The sequence below is a fragment of the Cydia amplana genome, chromosome 2, assembly GCF_948474715.1.
Source record: "Cydia amplana chromosome 2, ilCydAmpl1.1, whole genome shotgun sequence".
Taxonomy (NCBI): domain Eukaryota; kingdom Metazoa; phylum Arthropoda; class Insecta; order Lepidoptera; family Tortricidae; genus Cydia; species Cydia amplana.
Window position 1 is genome coordinate 9888180 of NC_086070.1, and position 12595 is coordinate 9900774.

The 12595-nt window shown below is 36.4% G+C and overlaps 1 protein-coding gene across 1 annotated transcript in view; it reads left to right on the plus strand.

Annotated features, from left to right (window-relative positions):
* Window positions 1-3174: 3174 nt before the first annotated feature.
* Window positions 3175-12595, plus strand: part of LOC134658321 (lachesin-like) — an 83052-nt gene continuing 73631 nt past the window's right edge. The window contains exon 1 of the mRNA XM_063513955.1: window positions 3175-3416. The gene's annotated coding sequence lies outside the window, so the exon portion shown is untranslated. The remainder of the gene's footprint in view (window positions 3417-12595) is intronic.

Below are 12595 nucleotides of genomic sequence, written 5' to 3' on the forward strand. Positions count from 1 at the left end.
TTACGGTTACGAGTTCCGGGCCCGTATTCCTAAATTGTATCGGAAAGGGCGTGATTTGTAAAAGAATATCTTCCTTGAGTAAACGGGTCGCTAACGTTTAACAATTTATTTAAAAGTGAGTTTAAGGCGCTGATTCGCCAACTCACTATAACTAACTAGAAATTACTGGCAATTTCCACCGTAAGATATTAGTATGTATTGGTATTTAGATAGCTACATAGATACATATACGTAAATCATGTTGATACATTGGGAGTGAAAGGATTATGTAAATGTGTTTTGGCCCGATACTTATTTAGGAGTGTACCTTTGATTTTACACTCATGTGCTTATGGCCGACCCCTTTTAATGTCTTTAGTTCGGTTTATTCATTTAAAGATTAAATTGATGTAATTTGTAGCGGAGAAATAAGGCAGCGAAATAAGTACCTACCTAAGCTTAGAGAGTTCACTCCATGCATTGCCTTGGTTACTAAATAATAAGTTGTACGCGAGGTATGATCAAAATTATTAATAATAAGTTTTAAGCTCGCTTAAAACTTAATACTTATTAAGCGTAAATTTTATCATAAATAACTTTTGCAAAGCTTGGTTGGAACTAATTATTTTTCAACTAAAAATGGGTTTTTGTCTGTCTATGGAGTGAACACTTACTTATTTCTCTACGGTAAAATACCTACAATTACGTAGGTATAAGTATATGTATTTTAAATACACATTTGCTACACATTGTTGACAACAAAACATTTTTTTTTGTTTTATACTTACATGTTTTGTATCTTCAGTCGGTTGTTCTAGCCATAATGAAATATTATTCATCCCATCAAAAACATAAATGTGATATGAGAGCCAAGTTCAATATTAAGAATAGGTACCTATGCGTCGTTCTTGACTTCGCTGGAAAAATAATTGAGATCTATATGGGTGCCAAGTTCTAGTTCGCTTGGGATGTAATTAAAGTTCAGGATTTGACTTGGCTAGTTTTTATGTACGTGGCTTTATTAAATTTGTCAATGTTACTTTTCCAAAAATTTGTGGTATACCCTGTAGAAACGCCACAGTTGCTTGCGTTCAATAACTAGAAAGTAAGTAATGTGTTTATCCTCAAAGAGAAAAGCCAGTCCCGTTGAATACGTACAACATCCGTGATTTATATATTATTCTCGTGTAATATTCTCACTTTTCAAGAATATCGGGATTTGACGTTTAAAAGGGGGGTGGATTTAGAAAAGCCTTCAGATTTCGGGTCGCGGATTACTGTTGCGCGAGAGGGCGCTATGGAATTTGACTCGGGTTCTGTGTTTTATTGTTGTAATAAAATACTTTGACTAAACGGTGAGGTTAATATAATTTTTTGCCAATTATACATTTTTATTTTCGCTTATACATATTTATTCGACAGTAAGTTTTAAGTAAGTACCTAACCTCCGTACAACGATATATTTACGAGTATAGATATAAATTCACCAAAGCCATTAAATTTAACCTTTGTATTATTTTATTCTCTCAAAGTTATCAACTGGCCTTTATAATACTTTCATAAAAAAATGAAACCCTAGACTTTTTTCATACCGTTACTATTTTTCTTAGAATTTGTATGATGGTAACGGAATGGACAAAATGAAAAATTCAGAAACTTTTCATAAAGGAAAATGAAAAAAAAACCGGCCAATGCGAGTCGGACTCGCGCACGGAGGGTTCCGCACCATCAACAAAAAATTGAGCAAAACAAGCAAAAAAACAAGCAATAAAAAACGGTCACCCATCCAAGTACTGACCCCGCCCGACGTTGCTTAACTTCGGTCAAAAATCACGTTTGTTGTATGGGAGCCCCACTTAAATCTTTATTTTATTCTGTTTTTAGTATTTGTTGTTATAGCGGCAACAGAAATACATCATCTGTGAAAATTTCAACTGTATCTATCTATCACGGTTCGTGAGATACAGCCTGGTGACAGATGGACGGACGGACGGACGGACGGACGGACGGACGGACGGACGGACGGACAGCGGAGTCTTAGTAATAGGGTCCCGTTTTTACCCTTTGGGTACAGAACCTTAAAAACAATCACCCTCTTAGACCATGGGCCAGGAACAGATTTCCTCAACTAATGGCATCCCGGGCAAAAACTCGTAAAGCGGTTAAGGGTGACGTCAAACTTTCGTGGACGTCAACTGCCGCTCAGTTGGTAGGCTGAGGCACTGTAATCACACAAATAAGATTTTTTTTTGTCGTCGCCTCCCGATTGAAACTTTGTCAGATAGTGAATTAAAAACCTCGTGGTATCGCAGTGGAAAGAACATGCATGAAGAAGAAGCATGAACATACTGTAAATAATCCACCTTACCCCTGTACGATCTAGCTAAAAGTAAATTTATTTAAATCTAAACTGGTCAAAATTTGTACGAAACGATTGTTGTGCGAATCAGACTCCTACTTGACTAGGTTTTTATACGGTAATGTAAAAAATAAGTCTTCTAAGATTTTTAAGCTCTTTATAGCGTTGTTCTGGGGTTCGGTTGGCAATCTAAAACTCAAATATTTGACGCAGGAACTAGTTTTTTACAGCCACTATCATATTTTAATTGCTACCGTGATCTGAGATTTTCCAGATCATTCATTCATCTAATTATTTTCGAAAAAAAAAAGACAAAGATGAGCTTATAATTCAGAAAAGAACTTTACTAACAGAAAAAAATTCAAAGACAAGTCTTAAATTTGTGATTGTTTGATATCCTAAAAATAAACCTAATTATTGTTATTCAAAGCGAGTGGTATCCGGCTTAACTTGTGCTTATAGTCCTACCATAAATATCAGGCAGACCATCGTATTTAAGGGATTGAGATTAAGCTCTGATGGAGGTTCAGCGGGTTATTCCAATTTATTTAGGTTAAAGACTACAAAGCTGGTTTTATAATCTCTAAAGGATTATAAAGTGTAAACTTTTAGTACACCAGAAAACGTTTAGAATATCTGTGGTTAGATAGATATCCGAGTTCTACAAACGCAGAAAGTGGCCGCATGTTGCTGTACGCATTTTGTAAGGAGGTACGTTTCGAATTTCATAATCTCGGCGCGTAGATCATCTGTACGATTGTCGGCAGATTCAGCGATGATAAAACGTATTCATAGCGTTTACGTTTTGATATCGCGTCGCGTCAGATGCAACAGGGCAGCGATTGGAGCGGTGGAGCGCGCAAGCGCGGGCGGGTCGGGGCGCGGGGGGGCGGGCGCAGCCTCCATGCTCGTTCTTAATGAATCGCCGCTACCCGCGGCTCGCGCTGCGCTCGTAATTTCGTGCGCTCTCTTTAAAAAGTTACCTAGCAGCGCTTCTCGCCATCTCCCTCCCGCGCTGCCGTGTGCATTAAATAATAACCAGGGGCGGCTGCAGTGGCCGGTGACCGATGTTTCCCAGGTAAGATGCAAACATACTTTCCTCCGGAGTTTGTTGTTATACAGTTGTTTAGCTAATAGTTTTGTTCATGCATACGAAAGTTCGTTTTCGTTTTGAAACTTTCATAAAATTGCATTTATTGCTTGATTCACTATAAAGCTTTTCCAAAAGTTATTCCTTGATCTGTTTTTAATTGCCTTTATGTAAGTAAACTTAGTGCACAGGTATTTATACTGTAAGTATAGTTTAAAAAATTTCATGTTTTAAAGACAGTCAAGTTAGAATTTTTTTTTTAAGATTAATTAACAAAAACTTAAATAAATATCATATACTAAGAAAAAGTGACTAAGGCCTCCAGTGCCCCAGGCTGGAATCGAACCAGCGTCCTCTGCTATCGCGGCAGGTGCCTGGTAATTAACAAAAAGTCTTAAAAACAATTGCAGTCATGATTTTTTTAATGGATGTTGAGTTGGTACCTACTTTTTTGTTAAAAGATAAAATACTTAATATGCTTTGTGTATCACATTTGTTGTTTGTTGTTTTTTCTAGCACGACATAATACCTATGTGAAAACGAAAATTATATTTACGGCGTTGAAACCTTTATAAGTTCATAGCTTAGATATTATACGTATGGGAAATGTCCACCCGCCGCAATAGCCGATACGCGGCCGTCCTACTCGTATATCCGTCATTACGGAATCCCACGATGCATTTACTGAGCATCCCGAAACCATATACGGGTTCGAATCATGTATTAGATTCCTATTAAGATCTTATTAATCACTGGGTAAATACGATCGTGTATTCATGAATCTCTAGAATTCACTGATAAGAAAAAATGTGACGATTTTGTGTGTAAACTCATTTCAATTTCGTCCTGGTGTCCCTTTGTTCAAGATAACAATGGATCTGTCAATGTTACAGCCGCGATGAATAAGCTGTCGATGGATAAAATTGTTGTTGCCGCAGAAAACAAATGAAGCGCTTTTTTGGTGCCAAATGTACCTATCTTTCATACACGTACTACCTACTACTCTCGTTTTAGATTAAAAGTCGCTCTCGATTTACTGACGCTTAACGTATCTACGTTTTTTTTATTGTATTCAATGTAAATATAAGTAACAATGCAGTAAAGTTACGGGGTGGTTACGGGTGACACTGTGGAATTTAACACATTTTTCTCTAAATAAACTTTTAAACACGTATCAAAAACTTATTAATAGTAATTTAAACCGTATTGAAAGAGTAATATTTTTCTGTGCATTTTAGTATGCAATCTTTAATTCAACGGCGGTGAGCGGTTGCGATTAAAAGAAAAACAAAACCTGTTTACGTTGTTCTTGGTATTCTCTTTCCCCCTTATTCATAAAACTTACGGGCCTGATTTAGTAAAATTATGTTTTATCCATTTCTTACTAATACAAAAGTCAAAATGACAGATAAGGACAAACGATTATTAGCTAATTGAAGTTTGTAGGCTTTGTAGCGTATTTATAAAGAATAATATCCCTTGTTTGGGTGAATGGATAAATGTGTGTTTTCGAAAATTGTTGTTCGGGTGAATGGATGTTTAGGTGAATGGTCAATCAAATTGTGTTAATGGGTGAATGGGTGTGTGGGTGTACAGTTGTGTGCAATATATCTACCTAATAGCAGTCAATAAGGAAATGAAAATTAGGGGAAAACTATACCTTTAGATTAATTGGTTTTTTTTTATTATTCTCCTGCATTACTTTTTTTGTTTTTTAGCTGTAATTTAAGTTTTTTGGTAGAATACTATACGACAACAGGGGTGAAAAAGTGATGAAGAAGAACTACATTTTTTCAGGTTGTATTTTTCTTCTTATATGTTCTCACTGCTGTGTGCATGTCTACTACACGAAGGTTAACATCTCGTTCGCTTTTGCGACCCCTACTACGCTTAAGATTCTAAATATTAACTATTTTTTATTCGTTATGGAAGTGTATTTATCGGGCGGCATGTGTTAAATATTGACTACTCGTACAACTTTCATTAAAATTTGTTTGACACAGCATACTGAAATAAATTACCGTGACTTTTTCGTCAGTCAAATGAAACTTGATATATTTTATAATATTTCCAAATGTTATCTTACTGTCTTTGTAATACGCGTCCCTTTATTTGCGGGAAACAAATAAACTGAAAAATGTGATTTGTGGTCAGATCGAAGAGTGGAGCTCCACCAACAAGTTTTGATAATTGTACACAGGTTTTTAGTTACAATGGTCTATTTTATAACATCTACACCATCTACAGCTTTCATACTTCACACCTAGATATATGTAAGTTTCGTTTTAAATATATTTTTATGTTGTGTTCTAATTCTTATAACCTTTCTATAAGATTCGTATTCATAACTCGTAACTACTCGATTTGAGTACGCAACGTCGTCTACGGACATGTACCGCTTACCTATACAGTACATTTCCATTTACCCGCAGCAAAGCTATACGTAGGTAAGCTTTATGGTATGCATTAAGTACGTTCAGATGTAAGCGGTGTTGTGGCGAAGCGCAGATGCAAATATTGCCAGTATCGTGCGTTCGTCGGAAGCAGTTTGATACAACGAAGCACAATTTCCTTTGCCGCCGCCGCCCGCTCACTGCAAACTGTTGATAGCGAAGCTATAAGCGGTAATAAAGTAAGATTTAAAAGCATTCGGATGCAGACAATGAGAACCCGCGATTACAAATTATATGGATCATATAATAAACGAGGATTATATAGTGGAAATTTGAGTTTTATATAATTTAATATTTTTAATCCAGTCAGCCGATTGAAGTTAACCTTTTTCATTACAGAAAATGTTAACCAACACAATGAATGCGCGATGCGTGAATAACGTTATTTACTCGACTAAAAAGCCAAAAGGAAGGTTAAGATTTTAGCACTCCATGCAAGTATCCTTGAGCGTTTAAATAGGAACTCAGAACAATCCTCTTGGACGTTTATTAAAACTGTTTTATTAATCTCGAAATTCAATTATAATCATATTTGATTATATCTTTGATGTTGTGTGTGTATGTGCTCTTGAAATCGACTACCAAGTTAAATATTAGGTGCTTTGTACTGTTGTAGTCTGCACATCAAAGATGGGAAATATATTTTATAAAAAGCATTTAAACACAAAATACAAATACTTCCTTGATATGACATTCAAGTGCAAAATACAAAACATTTTTTTGAATTCAAAATACTAAATACATAAAAGATATTTTCACAATACTTTCAAAAAAGAATTAAAAAGTACTTCTCGAAATATACGAGTCGGAAAGGCTCTCTTTATTCTTTGATAACAGTGTGTCAAGCAGTCCTCTAGAGTGAAGATTTTAAGTTGCTTCCTCATGACCGGTAGAATTAACTATAAACTTGTAAGTGATGATGGTTTTTAATTATAAATATTTAAAATAAATTTTAAATAGACGGTTTCGTGTGGTCGACCACTTTTCTCATTTTCTCTTAATATGGTCCGAAAGGTTATAATAAAACTTAACTACCTACACAGCAGTAATAACGAATATATATAACTATATAATAGGGATGATGACACATGTTGAATTTAATAACAAAATCTAGTAAAATAGATAGCAAACAAGCAATTTATCACAATAATCTGGAATTACGGATATGATGGTCGTTCTTGTCTACGTGACAGCGTGATAAAACGGTGTCCGTCACTTTCTTTCCCACGGTGTTAAACAGTGACAGTTATTTTATCACGTGGATAAAGATGGATAAAGCTATCCATAATAGGCTGGCTGATCTGGATATTAAAATAAAATATGGAAATGTTACAAAAATACAGGACCTGAAAGTTATAAAATTTAAGTTTTTTTTTAAACTTCCAAAGACGATAAAAGTGAGGGTACCATTCGATTCCTTACATTTTATCCAAAAAAAATATTGTATACCAACTATATACATAAACGCAATATTTCACCGACAAAAACGCAATTTTCTTATTTTGTCCATACGACAAGATGGGCTCTCAGAGACCTTGACATCACGTTCATATATCGTTTTGTTAAGGGCGTTTCACGAGTGAAGTGCGACTGTCGGCCTTTGACTACAATTTCTGACTTTTGTGTTACTTTAATGCAATGGGTCCCATATAGACATTGGATCCTAAAAACAAACCCGATCGATTGATACCATAAATGAAAATTAGTCATGTAGCCTATTGTCTGGTAATTAAAGCAGTTTTTATAACGGTGAAAGTCAAGAAGAATCAACATTGCTGAAGCAGACTGTCAGGATTCCAATAGAATTCTTTAATTTAATCCCGAAGCTAAACATCGAGAACGAGGTATTTTAATGAGTTTTTTCATGCAGAACAAAAAAAAATAGACGAAACATAATACGAATAAGTCAAATTCCTTCACGAGCGACACCGCATGTAGGGGGCGGTATTTTCAATAAAAAGTTCAATAAATGTACAACGCGACGGGTATTAGCGCCGCAAAATTCCTCGTCGCGTAATAATAACATAAAGATTTTCAATACGTGTCCCAATAACAGTGCCGGGGATCGAGATGGCACTGCGGCCTCTGTTGCCTCCGCGCCAGCTTCGATACCTCCGCCTGCGGCACTCGTCCGCGACACTTATCAGCTAGGTTCATCTATTTATACTTCAGCACACAGAGCAACTCGAATAACCGTTTAAATATGAAGCTTTATTAATAGGTATATATAGTCCTCCTCGTCGTTTTCGATGACGGTGACCTCAAATAAATAAACCACAGTTTTTACTCTCTGCAAGAGTTTTTCAATGCAAATAAGTATAATTCTAAGATAATAAAATAATATTTTTGTTATCATGTTATATGCGTAGAAAAAGATGTTTATAAATTTGTGTACTATTCTTATTGTGTATATTTTATATTTTGTAATTGCAATTCCCTTGTAGGGTCACATGTTGTAAAACTATTGTACCTTTAGAGTAAGACCTGTACACCAACAGTCCAACATGTGCGCAATAAAGCTATTCTATTCTAACTTGGTCATAAATACTCTATTGCACGCGTGACAATAAAGTTGGCCAGCTGCATTAACCGTGTACACGTAGGAGGGCTTAGGTCTCTCTTTTCGTAACTGGCGTTTTATGTCTAAGCTTGTGAGGCAGGAATAGGTATATAGACCAGCGGGCTTAGCACGGGCGTATCATATTGCACGTGGTATGATACGTTGTCTTCTAACGTTATTGGTAAATTTGTCATATCGCTGAGCATGGCCCCGAGCTACGATAAGCCTACCACGTCGATATTGAATAAAGTTATCGACTATCATACGATAGTGACCACGACTGTCTATGCGTAGAGCTTATGAAAAATCTATTCAATGGCTGCCCTTATTCATATGTCGGACGTGTGTCGGACATAGTTTGAACATGAATAGTCAATTTTATTACTACACTTCCAAATTGAAAAGTGTTTAAATGAGTGACAGCTTTATACAAATTGACCTACATTATAACATGCACGGATAATCGTGTTTGACAATTGAGTCAATTGACAATAATTTGACATTGACAAGCATCGCGTACGCGCGTGATCAGTGAAAATATCAGAATACAAACCAAGTTGAAGAAAAATACTGATTTGCTGTGAAATCTAAAGAAAATGCCACGCATAATGTAAGTTTCTCTAAAAACCAATAATTTATTTACAGAAAAAGTTATAATTCGTTTGATCATAACTGATTTTGTCATGAATATGTTTTTCAGTCGATGCATTAACGCAGAAGAAAATGCTAGCAAAATATATAACTCAGCATCCCCTGTTCGCCTACAGGGAGTACAGGGAGGACCATGAGCCTCTCGGAAGCCAGAGATAAGTGCAGTGCTGCATACAAGTTCTATGAGAGCACGATCCGTACAGATCAGTGGCAGCAGGCATGGAAGTCGGTAAGTACTATGCTAATAATTAATACAGATCAACCTCATCTCAAACTAAGCAAAGTTTGTAGTATGGACACAAGAAACATCCATAACTTAGCATTACTTAAAACATTCAGTGCCAGCGCGAGCTACGCGCTACGAGTGTAGCCGATAACACGGGAAAAACCGTATGTAGCAAAAAGCGCCTACGAACAGTGAACTCCCCTAGTGAGTCGCTGGCAGTTAATGTGTTAATGTTTGTTGTTTATCTTGTTGATATTAGCCCAAATCCAGTTTCTAACTACCGTTGCAGGTAGGGTCATCAAGTCATCACTGAATACAATTTAGCTGTTAAATGTGTCAATTATCTATAAATTCTATTTTTATTGTCAGACTTGTCGTTAATTGAGCTGCAAAGTTAGAAAAATCAATGTGGTAGCAACCCAGGCTCCGCTAGCAGTGAGCGGTAACTCAACCAATTACCGGGAGAACTGGCTTGTCTAAAATGGATCCAGAAGAATCAAGGATTGGAGATGTAAGTACACCTTTCTTAAACTAAAATCATGAAGAGTTTATTGTGCCATTTAAAACTATTGACACTGATCTTCTACTATGACTATGTTCTACTAAGTGACAAAAGTTTGTTAAAAACTGTTCTATGACTACTATAATTGCATGAAGTTGTCATGGCAACAATGGATGTTGTAAAAGTTGATCCAACTGTAGATTAATTACCTAACTAGAAAGTTCTAGTTTGTTATACTTGTTTTTGGTAAACTAGAGTTAATAACATTGAAAGATACACTACTAAACTACCAATTGACATTTTTTTCACACTGCAGAAAAAGGTCATAATGATTGTAACAACAATTAAAAACTTTGGAACCCGTAGACCTCACTTTCAAAATTGTTTTTTTTTACCCTGTCTGAATATTGTAGAAGCTGGTTTTGTATGTAAGAATTCAAGTGTATTGACAAAAGAAAAACACCACCACACTTTGTGCCATGAATCTAAGACATAAGGATAAAATATTATTAATATTTAATTTTTATGTACAGTCTAACTGCACAGGTAAAAAGGCATTCGACTGCAGTTTCCAAACCGGCTTTACCTGTGCAGTTGAACTGTACAGTGTACATGCTAAACTGCGCAGGCATAGCCTAGTGTGTATTGCCAGCAGTTTAATTGAAAGATTTAAGTAGGTACTCTTATTTTAAATGTTTTCATTTGCAATACCCTAAGTGGTTTGATTGTATACGTGACAATGGGAAGAATTATGATTTTAGCAGCCTATGTATGTAGGTATGTATGTATGTGTGTGGGTATGTTTGTGTCGTGTATTACCCTAGCATAAAAGCTTAACTACTGAGACAAATATTGTTGAATAAGATGTTCATTGGTATGTTTTTATGCCGCAGGTGGCATAGACTACACTTTAATATATAATAGGTACTCTTTAATAAAATAATAATAACAAAAATGCTTTAAATAACGGATTAATAGTTACTGGAACAAAATTTAATTTATTTTCAGTCGAAACGAAATCGGACCAATGAAACTATAAAATCCCCCTGACTTAAAAACGACAGCTTTCTAAAAATGACTTTAATTTCTTATAATTTGCAAATGAACCTCTGTACTAGCCTGCGCCACTATAGAATCATGACCTCATCTAATCTATTTGTTTCTGTTTCAGTCATAACATATTGGAGGACACTCAAGTTATCGAGGACACGATAGAAATTAACTAAAATCTGCAGCCTCAATTATTTAATGACTTATTTAGAAAAGGGATAGTCATAATATTTAGCTATAGAACGAGAGAGTGCGGCAAAAAAAGTTCTGACTTTCTGCCTGGAACACACTTCTCAGCAGGCACGTCCATGCATTTCGAAGTCAATAGTAAAAGTGTTTATTTGTTAAGCATATGTAGGTGAAACTATTACAGTGGTATTTAAAAGGTTTTTTCTAACAAACCTTTAAGTTGCAATGTATCAAGTACATATTACAAGATAAATTAGACCCCACGTCTCTTTATTCGATTGAGCTAAAACTTAATATACATTATTTAAGTTGGGTGATAACTGATAACGCAATATTATGGTACCACCGAATATCTGATGATGGACGCAGGATGTGGTCAAAGAAACTCTTTGATATATATAAAGCAACCTAATTTGTGTTTGGGTTTATTAGAAATTGTTTTTATGAGTAGGTATTAATTGCCTGTTAAGGCCCCAGTACACAATGCGCCATTCTGGGGGACGCATTTATGCGTTAGAGGGAGCAAGTGATATTGCTATCTCATTCTACCGCATGGCTGCGTCCCTTGGTTTGGCCGGCGATGGCCCATTGTGTACAGGGGCCTTTATAGTCGGCAATAAAAACTTTTATCAAAAATATCATTTTTATTTGACAAGATATGTACTTACCACCTTATTCATAAAACTTTACGGACCTGATTTAGTTAAATAATTTTGTATCCCTTTCTTTCAAATACATAAGGGAGCCGGTCTACCTAGCTTTATTTGACGTTCATAAGCGCATTGTAATTATGCCTACTTGAATAAACTATCTTTTATCTTATCTTTATCTAAGTCAAAATGACAGATAAAGACAAACGATTCATAGCTAATTCAGGGCAGTAACACTTTTATGAATAATGCCACTAGGCTAAGCGTATTATGAGACGCAGGCGACGCAGTTCCTGCAGCGCAGCATAGAGCAGATTTTGTAAAGTATGGAACGTCCTTACTCTGGAGTGTGCGTACCTAAAGGACGTTCTATACTTTACAAAAATCGCTCTGTGCTGCGCTGCGTGACCTACGTCGCCTGCGTCTCAGCATACGCTTAAGTTTCCGTCACACAGGCGCGTTTCCCGGGCGGGGAGTGAGCGTTTTATATGTAAAAGCGGCGCGCCCCGCTAACGCCCCGCCCGGAAAACGCGCCTGTGTGACGAAGCCTTTAGCCTTACGGCTTGGCCATGACATTGCTCGACTGGCTTCGGCTAAGGCGACAAACATAGGTTGTAGCGAGACACAGCGATCGGACCTTTCGTTCCCATCTAGCCTTCCCTGCCTTAGCCGGAGCCAGTCGCGCAATGTGGCCAACGCGTTAGTATTTTTATAGTTTACCCCGCGACATCATTAGTAGTTTGTTTCAGTTCTTATAAATTGAAATAGATGTCATACACTAAAGATAAAGTGATCAAGTCCACCGGTGGCCAAGGCTGGAAACGAGGCAGGGTACGCGGCTAACGTCCCAAATTCTCTTATGTAAGTACATATATATGTTTTGACG